The 14,572-nt window shown below is 32.5% G+C and overlaps 1 protein-coding gene across 2 annotated transcripts in view; it reads left to right on the forward strand.

The window, feature by feature from the left end:
* The window catches only part of GRID2 (glutamate ionotropic receptor delta type subunit 2), a 1,491,924-nt gene that overhangs the window by 170,924 nt on the left and 1,306,428 nt on the right, over window positions 1–14,572 (forward strand). The gene's annotated exons all lie outside the window — the stretch shown is intronic.

The raw sequence follows: 14,572 nt of genomic DNA on the forward strand, positions 1-14,572 counted from the left end.
GTCATGTATTTGTCTTCTCGTGTATTTGTATTGTCTTCTCGTGTATTTGTCTTCTCGTGTATTTGTCTTCTCGTGTATTTGTCGTGCGTATTCCTTCATTGTTTCAATGTCTCTTCAAAGCTTTGCCTGTCTTAAAATTGGGTTTTTTGTATTCTTATTATCAAGCTTTGAACATTATTTTTCTGCTCTGGAAACAATCCTGTTGTCAACTATGTGATTTGCATGTATTTTCTCCCCCATTTGTGGCTGACCTTAACAGTGTTTTTCAAAGTAGAAATTCTTAATTTTGATGAAGTCCATTTCATTTTTATGGGTTTTTATTTTAGTGTTGTGTCTATAAAATTTTTACCTATCCTAAATTTACAAAGATTTTTTTTCTATGCTTAGTTTAGACATTTCATAGTTTTAAGTTTAATGTTTAGCTCTGTGAATGATTTTGGGTTTTTTGCATATCTTGTGAGTTATAGATCAAAATTCATTTTTTTTGTGTGTGTATGTATAGTCAGTGCCACTTGTTGAAAAGACTATGCTTTCTTCACTGAATTCCCTTCACACCTTCATCAAAAATCAATTGGCCATGTAATTTTCTGTTTCATTTTTAGATTCTCCATTCTGCTTTATTGTTTTGACTGTTTTGATGTATTTGATTTTTTATCTTGAAAACTTGCAAAACACGTTTTAGTTCCAGTGGCTTTTTGTGGATTCTGTTGGATTTTCTTCTTACACGTCAGGTCATCTTATTATAAGGAAAGTTTTATTTTTTCAATTTTTAATGGCTTACATTTTTGTTTTCTGACTTAGTGCACTAGGCAATACTTCCAGGACAATGATAGTAGAAGTGGGAATAGTGGAAATTCTTGACTTTTTCCTGATCTTGACAGGAAAATATTCAATCTTCACCATTAAGTGTAAAGTTAAATGTAGGTTGTTCATAGATTCCCTTTTCAGGTTAAGTAATTTTTCTTCTATTTCTAGGATCCTCAGTATTTTATCACTCAGAGTATGATCTATTTTGGTAAATATTCATTATTAATTTGAAAAGAAATATGTGTTCAGCTGTGGTTAGCTATTGCATTTTAAAACCATCAATAGTGTCAAGTTGGATGATAGTGTTGTTCAAGTCTTATTCAGAGAGACAGTTGAAATATCCTTCTATAATTTGTTTCTTTTTTGATGATGAAATTGTGTTTATATTTTTCAGCTCTATTAATGTACAATTGAACATAAACTTGGCATATTTAAGGTCTACAATGTGATGATTTTATATATTTATATATTGTGAAATGATTACCACAATCAAGCTAAAAAAAATACCCATCACCTCAAATTATTATCTTGGTTTTGTGTGTGTGTGTGTGTGTGTGTGTGTGTGTGTGTGTGTGTGATGACAACAATTGAGAACTTAAGGTCTATTCTCTTAGCAAATTTCAAGTATAAAATATATTATTATTAACTGTAGTTAACATGTTAAATATTATATCTCCAGGACTTATCCATCTTATGAATGAAAGTTTATACCACTTGACCTCAACATCTCTCCCATTTCCTACCCTCCTATCCCCTGGTACCATCATTCTGCTCTCTGTTTATATGAATTCGAATTTTTTAGATTGCACATATAAGTGATGTCATTCAATATTTTTTATTTTTCTATGTCTGGCTTATTTCTCTTAGCATAATGTCCTCCAGGTTCATCCATGTTGTCACAAATGGCAAGATTTACTTATTTTTAATGCTGAATAACACCTCATTGTATATATATGACACATTTTCCTTATCCATTTACCCACTGATGAACACATACGTTGATTCCACATCTTGGGTTTTGTGAATAAAGCTGCAGTGGACATGGGAGCACAATATCTGAAATAATGATTTCATTTCTTTTGTATTTGTACATAGAAGTGAGAATGCTGGATAATATGGTACTCTATTTTTAACTTTTGGAGGAATCTCCATCCTGGTTTTCATAATGATGATATCAATTATATTCTCTGCAATAGTGTACAATGGTTCCCTTTTCTCCATATCCTCACCAACACTTATCTTTTGTCCTTATTTGTAATAGTGTGAAGTGATACCTCATTGTAGCTTTGGATTAGCCTTTCTCTGAGGATTAGTGATGTTGAGCATTTTGCCATACACCTGTTGGCCATTTGTATGTCTTCTTTGGAGAAATATCAATTTAGTTTTCTTTTCTTTTTTATTTCCTGATTTGTTTGACTACCTATTAGCCTCTTAGCAAGTATATAATTTGCATTTGTTATATTTTACCTTTCATAGTTTGTCTCTTCATTCTGTTGATTGTTTTAATTTTTTTTTTTTTTGCTCTTAAAAAGCTTTTTATTTTGACTTAATCCCATTTGCCCTTAAAAAAAAATTTTGTTGCCTGTGTTTTTCGAGTCATATCTAAAATATCATTGCCAATATCAACGTCATAGTGCTTTTCTCCTGTGTTTTCTTGTAGATGTTTTATGGTTTCAGGACTTACATTTAATCTTTAATCCATGTTGGATTGATTTCTGTATATGATGTGAAATAAGGATATAATTTCAGTCTTCTGCTTGTGGGCTTCCAGCTTTCCTAGAATCATTTATTGAAGAGAATGTCCTTTCTCCATTGTGTTTTCTTGGCATCTTGGTCAAAAATCAATTGGCAGTAAATATGTGGATTTTATTTCTAGTCTGTCTGCATTGTTCCATTAGCATATGTATCTGATTTTAAGTCGATACCATGTTGCTTTGGTTACTATAGTTTTGTAATTCTTTTTGAAATCCAGGGAGAGTGATGCCTCCAACTTTGTTATTTTGTCTAAGATTGCTTTGGCTACTTGGAATCTTTTATAGTTCTGTAATGAATTTTAGGATTGTTTTTCAACTTTATGTAACATATCATTGGGGCTTTCGTAGGGATTGCATTGAATCTTTAGATCACTTTGAGTATTATGAGTATTTTAATAGTGTTATTTCAAACGAAGAATATGTGATATCCTTTCATTTATTTGTGGCTTCAACTTATTTTGTCAGTATTATATAGTTTTCAGTTTACAGATCTTTTACCTCCTTAGACATGTTCCTAAATATAATATTTTACTTTATTTTATTTTATTATAGATATTGCAAATTGAAATGTTTTCTTAATCTTCTTTGGATAGTTTGTTGTTAGTGTATAGAAATGCTACTGATTTAAGAAATTCAGTGCTTCTTGTTTTTGTTGTTGTTGTTTTTCTTTTTTCTTTTTTTTTTTAGATGGCCTCTAGCTGTGTCCCCCCAGGCTGGAGTGCAGTGGTGCAATCTCTGCTTAACGCAAGCTCCGCCTCCGGGGTTCAGGCCATTCTCCTGCCTCACCCTTCCTAGTAGCTGGGACTACAGGCGCCTGCCACCATGTCTTGCTAATTTTGTTTGTGTTTTTAATAGAGACGGCGTTTCACCATGTTAGCCAGGATAGTCTCAATCTCCTGACTTACTGATCCGCCCTCCTCGGCCTCCCAAAGTGCTGGGATTACAGGCGTGAGCCACTGCTCTCGACTGAAATTCAGTGCTTCTTTACATTAAACATAATATAATTTTCTAAAAGTTTAAATATTGTCTTATTTAATCACCACAACAATCTAATGTAGTAGATTCTTACACTATCTCTAGAGGATGAAATTGTGGCACACAGGATGAGGTTTATATAACTTTTGTAAGCCCATATAGATATTAAAATTGAATGATGGCATTTTGAGTAAAGATGTTATATGATTAGATATCCTTCACTCTGTGTTGCTTTACTTATCCAATCACTTTACCTACTTAAAATGATTAAAATAATAAAATATTTTACTGGTAGCAAATGAAAACTTATATATATCTCAGAATCTACTTATAACCACTAACTAAAGAAAAACAATTTCATACATTTTTCTAAATAACATTTTTTAGAATAAAGCTATATTCTAAAAAGGATTTCATATATTGCATAACGATTTTACTTAATTACTATCACAACATGTAGTCAAATATGGATGTTTAAAATGTGGTGTTGCATAATGATAGAGTTTTAAAAATACGTCAGTGAAATCCATTTAGGAATGAAAATGTGACTTTTCTATCTTTAATTTATAAGGCTAATAAAATTAAAATAATATATACTTTACTGAGTGGTGGAGTGGTCCAAATAACAATGGAATGAAAAGTTATTTAAAATACTCTCATTCTCAGGAAAAAAAATCCTTTGCAAAAGCAGATGGCTAAACTATTTGATTTAACTGTGTGTGTGTGTGTGTGTGTGTGTGTGTGTGTGTGTGCTTAGTATTGTTAGATGTATGAAGATGTGCTTAAATCTTTTAAGCATGGAAGAATATTTTTGTCATAATCAGTAGTGCAGACACTTGAAAACTCCAGCACAATATATTTTTTTAACTATAACTTTTTGTTTGCTAATGCAGCACTTACTTTTCCACTGCAAAGATATTTAAGGTCTCAATGGTTAACCTTATTTTAGTATTACTGTGGAGAGAGTTGCAATCTGAATCTAGAATAAGTCATTTAGTTTAAAATAAATGGACAGACACATCTTTCAAGTTTATAGATACAGTTTCCAGTGACCCAGTTTTTGACATATTACTGTCATGGTTCACTCTAGGTTTCCCAAATACTATTTCAGTGATTACTGAGCCAGAGACAGTATGCTTGATTGTGTCAGTTTATACTTGAATACCTTTAATATGTGAATCTATGCATCATACTAACCACTTATCACTCTAACCCTCTCGAGCATATGAGTGCAACACACAAATCTATTTTGGCTGTTCCTTAAATGTCATGAATACCCTAGCTATATTTGGTTTTAATATATATTATTTTTTAAAGAGAGAAATACTGTACATCATATTTCTGAAAGAAACTTATTTTGACAAAATATCCATCTGTTAAACAGGGCATATATGTTTACATATATATCCTCTTTAATATATATAATATATTAATTATATTAATATACATATAATATATTGTGTTTATATATAAATATATGTATTCACACATAATCACACACACATAGAGATACACAAATTGACTAACAAACACATGCATATCATAAAATGTGATTTTGGTACTATATAAGAGTTACATTTTTAAAGAACAACATAAGCCCTATAAATAGTATAAACTCAAGAAATATTTGTTGATTAAATGACTGCATAGGCAAATGAAGAAACTACCTATAAAGTTGATCTAAATAACATTAAAAATTGATTGTATCCCATCCAATATCATAGAATAATATTTTCTATATTACTGCAATTACCATATCTTTGATTTTCTTTACCACCAACCTCTTATTTGTGCAGTTATCTTTTTCCTCTAGTGCTCTCCCTCTTTGTGTCTCCTGCCTAAGCTAAACGTAACTAAAATAAAAAAAAAAATAAGTTACTTTAAAGTATACCACCATGAAAGCTTCTTTGTCTGACTCTTTGGAAGTAGTCAGTGGCTTTACCCCACAAGTTAATTTTTGTATTTTAAACTTAGTCCTGAAAAGGCATTGTTTGCTTGATCTCCATAAAATTGCATTTTAGTAGCATGACTTGATGTGGTTAATAAATTAGTTATGCATCTTAATGATAGGAGATAGCTTAACCTGTCTTTAAAGCATCATCATAAAGCTGGTCATGCATTTTTCTTAAGTGTTTTCCCTAGCACTATGAAGCTGTATGCTCATATTTATATCAAAACTCTTTCAGATGATTAGATTTTGCATATTTTTGATGGACATTGAAAACAGGTTCTTTAGGACCTTAACTGCCAAAGCAAAAGTATGAAATAGTTTTGATCATCATGCTGTGATCATACTTCTATGACATTCTTAAGTAAATGGCTTACCTTGGACACACTTTTAAATATATCTGACTTCTTTTTTTCCCTTTATAGTTTTCCATCTTGTCTCTGCAAACATTCTCTTCCTTCTGTACCCCTCTCCCAATATAGTATTTCAAATTTGTAATCAATTTTCTGTCCATATCTCCCTATCTGACATGTTTGCTAATAAGGTAATTCTGGCTGGGAACACTCACAGTAATTCTTTGTGGGGGTAAAATGCTACTCTTCAAGGCCCAATGTGACACCTCCAATGACTTCTCAGAATTTATGAGTTTCCCTTACTGAGCTGACTTGCTTAACAGCGTGGCTGCATTTCTGAGGATCATCACAGTGTCAAAATTCTCATATGAGAATAAGTATCTCATATGAGCCAGTTGAAAAGATAATGCAATTTACATATTTGTGGTTATTGATAAAGATTTATTTAACAATGTAGTGATTTCAGAAAAAATAATAATGGTGGGAAACATTATACCTTGTATATAATCATGATACATTAGTGGACTTATTTCAAGTTTAGTTTGATCAAGCTATGGAAATAATTATGTTTTTTTAAAAGTTGTTAAGATACATAGTACTCCCTAGTCTCTACTCTGCTAAAGTGGATTTAGTGTACTACAAATGGTAAACTGTTAGAATGGTCCAAGTCTAATTCATAATAAAATTTTACCTATTACAAACTGTGGTTATATGGATAAAAAATGCCTAAATTTTCCAGAGAAAGTTTTACAAAATGTGTTTATTTGGATTTTTTTTACCATATTAATCAACAAATACATAGCATTTTACAATACCGCTGTATTGTTCTATTTAAATGAACACTCACATATTATTAGATTTGATGATGTTCTTTATTTTACATATGGGAAAATGGAGGCACAGAACTTAAGTTCACATGGAAAAGCAGAACCAGATTATGAAAATGAAAGATATAGCTTATAAAGTTGCTGCTTATTGAGGAGTATTCTTCAAACATTTCAATTTTATTTGGTGAATCAGGAAATAGGTTAATTGATCAATAGGAACAAACTAAGTTAAATGATTGATAAGTAATATAAATTAATTTAAAAAGTAGAGACTTTTGTCAGTTAGCTGAAAACATATTAGCGAGGAGACAGGCTTGATCTGGACATTGGAGACAATAAAGAGGCAATTGGGGAGACATTATGTTGGAGTGAGTACATAGAATATTCAAATAAATATCAAATATTATTAAAGCATTTCATAAATTAAATTTTAGCAGTAATTTATAAGAATGTGATTCTTTGAAACATTGTAATTCTCAGCTTAAAATTGTTTATTACATATTGAGTATTATTATTATTATTTTGGAACATGTTTTCCCTTCTGATTAGTTTTCTTATAATTTTGCATGTAATAATTATTACAAATAATAATAATTATTATTATTATCATTTTTTTTTTTTTTTTTTTTTGACACGGAGTCTTGCTCTGTCACCCAGGCTGGAGTGCTGTGGCCGGATCTCAGCTCACTGCAAGCTCTGCCTCCGGGGTTCACGCCATTCTCCTGCCTCAGCCTCCCGGGTAGCTGGGACTACAGGCGCCGCCACGTCGCCCGGCTAGTTTTTTTTTTTTTTGTAGTTTTTAGTAGATACGGGGTTTCACCGTGTTAGCCAGGATGGTCTCGATCTCCTGACCTCGTGATCTGCCCGTCTCGGCCTCCCAAAGTGCTGGGATTACAGGCTTGAGCCACCGCGCCCGGCCCAATAATAATTATTTTTGTCAAAAAATACACGTATCTTCTAAGTTCTACTAAAATGAATATTTAATATGAATTTGTTAGAGTAAAAGCATGAGAAACCGTCAGGATCTAGAAAGGAAAGAAATTGAATGAGAATTAAGTAACTTACTTGACTTGTCTTGCTTTAAGTGGATGTCTTATGATAATCACAAATAATTATTAATCAAATTTTATTTTCATAAGTTTGCATGAGATTACTTAATAGTTTTCTTAGGTCAACATACTGTTGAAATATAACAAGATTTTTACATTTTTCTCCTTAGTAGGAAAGATATTCTATAACTACGGGTAAGCTCATCATCAAGAACTCCAGGAAAATTATGAAGTGATTTTTCTTGTCACAGTGTCTGTCTTAGTTCCCTAAAACTGTTGTAGCAAATGACCACAAGTTTGGTGGCTTCTAACAACAGAAATGTATTCTTTCAAAGGCCTCAAGGCTAGAAGTCCAAAATTCAAACTTGGCAGGGCTGCGCTCCCTACAGGGCTCTGGGGAGAATATGTTGTTTGTCTTTTCTGCCTTTGGCTGCACTGGCTTTCCTTGACTTGTGGTCTCTCAAGGCTCTAACGTTAATTGCATCTGCAAGTACTCTTTTTCTAAGTAATGTAACATTCACAGGTTACAGAAATGAAGGGGTGGGCATATCTTCAGGGGATGCCATCACTCAACCTACTACAGCCCTCTTTTCCTTTGAGCTTTCTTCAAAATCCCTATTTCATCTGCTACCTGTGATTAGAGCTCCCTTGCTCACTGTGCTCCACTTTTACTTCATTATAGCTCTTAGGAAGTTGTCAATTCTCTTGTTCAGCTTTTAAGACTACTCATTTGATTATTATTGCTGGTATCTAGTTTCGTGAGGTTTCTATGCTCTATGCGCTGACAAGGGTAGTAAGTATGATCTCAATACAGTGGAATCACCACTCAATACAGAGTTAAATTTCTGAAGTCAGTGGGATAGGCTGAATGTGTAAACAATGTAAACATGGTAAGCCAGAATTAGTATAGCTACACTGACAAGTACATAAAATTGGAAGTTTAATTTACTCAAAGGTCTTGAGAAAATTGTTTATTATCTTTAATTTCATATACCTTTACAATCTTCTAATTTTTTCTGTAATCTTATAGAGTACCCTTAAAGTTCCTGGAAGTAGAGAAGCATTACTCTTCTATTTTGAGCAATCATGGAAAGAAAAAGGTAGAGGTAATTACTCCAGGATATGTATTCATTTAATAAAATGGTAATAAGGAATTTACATGAATCACAGACACTATTTAAATGATTGTATAGTTTCATTCTGCTGCATATGACTAGCCAATTATCTCAGCACCATTTATTGAATAAGGAGTCTTCTTCATTGCTTATTTTTGTTGACCTTGTTGAAAATCAAATGGTTGAAAGTGAAGCTTTGTTTCTGAGTTTTTGATTCTGTTCCATTAGCCTATATGTATGTTTTTGTACTAGCATCATACTGTTTTCATCAGTATAGCCTTGTAATATAGATTAAAGTTAGGTAGTGTGATGCCTCTAGCTTCATTCTTTTTGCTTAGGATTGCTTTGGCTATTCAGGCTCTTCTTTTGTTCCAAAAGAATTTTATAAGTTATTTTTCCAATTATTTAAAGAATGATGTTGCTAGTTTCATAAGAATAGCATAGAATCTGTAAATTGCCTTGGGAACTATGGCCATTTTAACAATATTGATTCTTTGAATCCATGAGCTTAGAAAGTTTTTCAATTTATTTGTGTCAATCACTGTGCTGAAAAGACACATGCATTTGTCTGTTCATTGCTGCACTATTCATTATAGCAAAGATGTGGAATCTATCCACATGCCCATCAGTGGTGGACTGGAGAAGAAAATGTGGTATATATATGCTATGGAATACTACACAGCCATAAAAAAAAAAAAAAAAAACAATGAAATCATGTCCTTTGTAGCAACATGGATGGAGCTGAAGGCAATAATCCTGAGCAAAATAACACAGGAACAGAAAGCCAAATATTGCATGTTCTCCCTTACATGTGGGAGCTAAACTTTGAGAACACATGGACATAAACTTGGGAACAATGGGAGCAATAGACACTGTGGGCTGCTTAGAGGTCAGAGGGAGGAAGGTGGACATGGCTTGAATAACTACTTATTGAGTACTATGCTCACTACCTGGGTGCAATATACCCATGTAACAAACCTTCACCTGTACCCCTGCATCTAACATAAAAGTTAAATTTAAAAAAAAAATGAAATAAAAATAATCATTCCATTCTTGTACCTTCTCTTTCTGGTTGAATTGGTCAAAGGCAAATAAGAATATAATTTGACTCCATTTAGTTATGTTAACTGTTTTAGATAGTACAATCATAGTTTCCCACTTAAAATCTACTTTTTTAAGACAAGAGATTAATTTAAGTCAGAATATGAACTTATTTGTTAATTTGGTCTTATCAGATCATATCACAGGGCAGATTGTTGCTCAATTCTGACTTGTGATTGACTTGTCTCTGGCTGAAAGAATCTAGAGATGCATAACTTAAAGACTCTGACAGAAGAGAAGGTTGCTAATTAATTAATTTTTCAAACTCAGTATACATCACTTAAACAATGTATGATTTTACAATATTAAATGCTTATGTTTATTATTAACATTATTCTCTAAATTCGATATCTATCATTGGTTTAGAAATTTATTTTTAATAGCAATATCTATGAACTATAAATACTAATAACGTGTTGCAACATAGGATTGTATCCATACATGGAATATTTTGACAGAATACACTAGACACATCTAGATACACTTATTGTTCAATTGACATAATTGGTCAAAAGTACAAGCTTGGCTGGGTGCAGTGGCTCACGCCTGTAATCCCAGCACTTTGGGAGGCTGAGGTGGGCGGATCACGAGGTCAAAAGTTAGAAACTAGCCTAGCCAATAGGGTGAAACCCTGTCTCTAGTAGAAAATACAAAAATTAGGCGGCTGTGGTGCACGTGCCTGAAGTCCCAGCTACTCAGGAGGCTGAGGCAGGAGAATCGCATTAATCCGGGAGGCGGAGGTTGCAGTGAGCCAAGGTCGCGCCACTGCACTCCAGCCTGGGCGACAGAGTGACACTCTGTCTCAAAATAATAATAATAATAATAATAATAATAATAATAATAATAATAATAATATAAGCTTATAACTGCTCAGAGAATTTTGATTTATACAAGATGCCAGTTGAATGTTGAGTCAGTTTTCCCCTTTTCAAGTGATGTCATGTTTTATCAGTTTAATTTATCCAGACAGTCAACAGGTATGTTGGGAAAAGCAATAAAACTCTCGTTACTGAATAAATATCACTGGGACGATCAAAGCTAGAGTAAAATCCTGGGTCAGGAACACCAACAACAAAATTCAGGGAGCAATCAGATTTCAGAATGTGATTACCAAGCTGGGTCAGATGCCTGGAGAATAGGATCTGGATAAAGTAGACATGAAAGGTGTGAGTAAGTTTGCCAGACTGAAGTCAGAATAATGAAAGCCATATTTAAAGTCTGAGGAAGCCTTTTCAGGCTGCTGCAGGGATAAGGAGGTAAACAGGCAACAGAAAAAAATTAAAATGCCTCTTTGGAATGTTAAGCAGACTGCTCCATTAGCAGACTGCTCCACTGGTGTTTCCTGCCACACCTGACAGTGTGGCAAATTAGCTTATAAATTTTTGAAGAATTTTAAGAAATGGAAATATTTCGTATGAGAATGCACAGTTAGTAAACCTCTCTGATAGGGCACAGGAAAGAAGATTAAACTACCTGAATGATGCAGCAAGGTTCTCGCCATATAAACTAACTTGTAAAACTGGCCACTCCCAATTTTGTATGTTTTTATTCACACTGTGATAGAACAAGGTAAATCTATGGTGGAGGGATGGAGGGGGAGAGAGAAACATTACAAATTGATATGGAACACTTTTAACTGACAATAGTTGCTATACCCAATGTTTCTATTCATTTATAGTAATTGTAACCTACCCAAAGTCACAAAGATGGTACTTGACACAACTAGAGTTGGTTATTGAAAGATCACTACTATAGGTCAGGCACTGAGATGCCTCATCCAAGCTGCATAATGATTTAGTAATTCCCTCGAAGAAAGTTAGTAATTTTAAAAAGAAGGTAAAGATAAAATGTCATTTCTGACTTCCAGAAACCCCAGCAGTAATATACTTTATTATATACTGCATGTAAGAGAGAAATAAAATGTTACAGGAATTGTGAATATTAAGGAACTGTATCTTCATAGAGTACTCAGAGAAGAGTTTCTGAAAGATTAATGGTTCCAAACACATTCTAAACGATGATGGTTTAGGGAGGTGGAGAGACACATTCAATATTTTATGCAAAGCCAATGTAATTTTGTGTAATATTTTATACAATACCTGTTGAATAAAGAAGAATATGGCATAAAATTGAAGAGGTACATCAGAATAAGTTAATGGAGAGTTTAAGATTCAGACTAAAAATTCCAGGTCTAATTCAGTAGATACTGAGATAGTAGGATGATTATGAAGAGCATCATATGAAGAAATACCATACGGGTTTGACTTATGAGATAAGGAGTTGTGCATACTTGATCTAAATCTCATATCTACCACTTTTTAGCTATGATCTTAAGTCAACCTATTTTACATTATTTTGCATTATAATTTCTCATATTTAAACTCAGATTAATGATAATATTTGCTTCATATTACATGGAAATATGTAATATGGAGGATTACATGGAAAACTTCATGTAGCAATCTAATCATGGTGCTTACCATATATTTAAGAATTATCTGTTTATTAAACAAATATTTAAGTGGCTGCTACAGGCAAGTCATTTTGTTATTGTTAGTTTTATAATATTACTATTATCATTACTTTTATTTTTGATATTGATAACAACTTGAGAACATTTATGGAAAATATACTTAGGCTGGATGAAGCATCCTAAACTTGGGGAATGACAGTGGGGGATTGGGAAGGAATCAGTGAGAATATTCCAATATTTATAATTGAATAAATGTATTTGCTTATATGGCTTTTATTTGTGATTTATATTGCCCTTATATATAATAAATAAGGTGAGTTTGTGTGTGTGTATATATATATATATATTATATAATATGTGTGTGTGTGTCTGTATGTTTGTGTATATAATTCAGGACCATTATAAAGAGAAAAATAGGCTGGTCCTGGTGACTCACACCTGTAATCTCAGCACTTTGGGAGGCCCAGGTGGGTGGATCACCTGAAGTCAGGAGTTCAATATCAGCATGCCCAACATGGTGAAACCCCATCTCTATCCAAAATAGAAAAATTAGTCAGGTGTGGTGGCACGTGCCTGTAAACCAGCTACTTGGTAGGATGAGGCAGGAGAATTTTTTAAACCTGGGAGGCAGAGGTTGTAGTGAGCCAAGATCGCGCCACTGCACTCCAGCCTGGGTGACAGAATGAGACTCCTCCTCAAAAAATAAATAAAAATAAAAATGAGAAAGAGAGAAAAATACTTGCAAAAATGTCTGTAATAAACATGTATAAAGACACTCATGAGAATTTTGAGCTTCAAACTTTTCATATGTTGGTGTATCATCTGCTCTGCATTAATTTTATGTTTGTATGTCTGACCCACGGAAATTTACATAAATAACTTTCTAAAATTTTCTGGGCCTGGAAACAAGATTTGAAATTGTAGCAATAATGAGTGTAGTGAAAACTGATGTAAATATAGAGTAGATAACAAAAATGGTGGTACTTGTGAAATCCACCAAGGGAACTATGCTAATGGGATCTCATTAACTCTCAAATTAGATTACCTGACCTCTGGTTTATATTTGTAAACTTGAATCTCCAAAACATAAAGTAGCCAATTCAACATTCCAGCCATTATATAATGCTTATAATGAAAATAAAAACTAACCTTAAAATTAGTTTTATTTTTTCAACCATTTAAAAACTAAAGATAACTGACTGGTAATCACCTTTATCATCCCATTAGAAGCATTTAGTAAAAAATCAGTAATATAATATCATGCCCATTGGTATATAGCACAAAAAATAAAAATAAAGGGGTACATCATAAGCCTCATATTTTATATAAATTGAGGTTCTTACATTTTTCCTTTCATATACTCCTTGTCATATATGTAAATATAATAAAACTTGAAACTTTAACGTAACATTTTCCAATTTGACATAGAAAACCGGATTCATGTTTATGTCTGCTGAAATTTACTTACACTCTGTTGGAATAAGAAGGGTAACAATCAACAGAGTAAAAAAGCAACCAATGGAATGGAAGAAAATACTTGCAAATCATATATCTCATAAGGGATTAATATTCAAAATATATAAGGAACTCCTACAACTGAAGCAGAAAACATAATTCAGATAAAAATAGATAAAGGACATGAATAGACATTTCTCCAAGAAGAGACACAAATGGTCCCCAGGTATATGAAAAGATGCTTAACATCTCTAAAAATTGTTTAATATTAGGTTTTGGTACAATGATACAGCTCAGAGATATGGATATACAGTATGACCCTAAAGAAACATTTAATTATGGCTTTTCTTCATTAGATTTTTTTTTGTGTTTATTTCATATAAATGATCAAATATATTGACATACATTTGTTTATATTCTTTCTATCTTATCCTCTTAATGTCTATAGGATAGCCTCTCTTTTATTTCTGATATTTGTGATTTGTATGTTCTCTTTTTTGTTATGATCTATCTGGCTAGAGGTATGCTGTTTTTGCTGATCTTTTCAAATAACTTTATTTTAATTGATTTTCCTATTGTTTTTCTGATTTCATTGATTTATTTCTCATTTATTTTATCTCTTTTATTTAAACAGAAAGTTTAATTTGAGTCTAATTTTTAGACCTAAATTTATTTTTCCACTTTCTTAATATAGAAGCATACATATTATATTATT

This window comes from Piliocolobus tephrosceles, chromosome 3, assembly GCF_002776525.5.
Source record: "Piliocolobus tephrosceles isolate RC106 chromosome 3, ASM277652v3, whole genome shotgun sequence".
Taxonomy (NCBI): Eukaryota; Metazoa; Chordata; class Mammalia; order Primates; family Cercopithecidae; genus Piliocolobus; species Piliocolobus tephrosceles.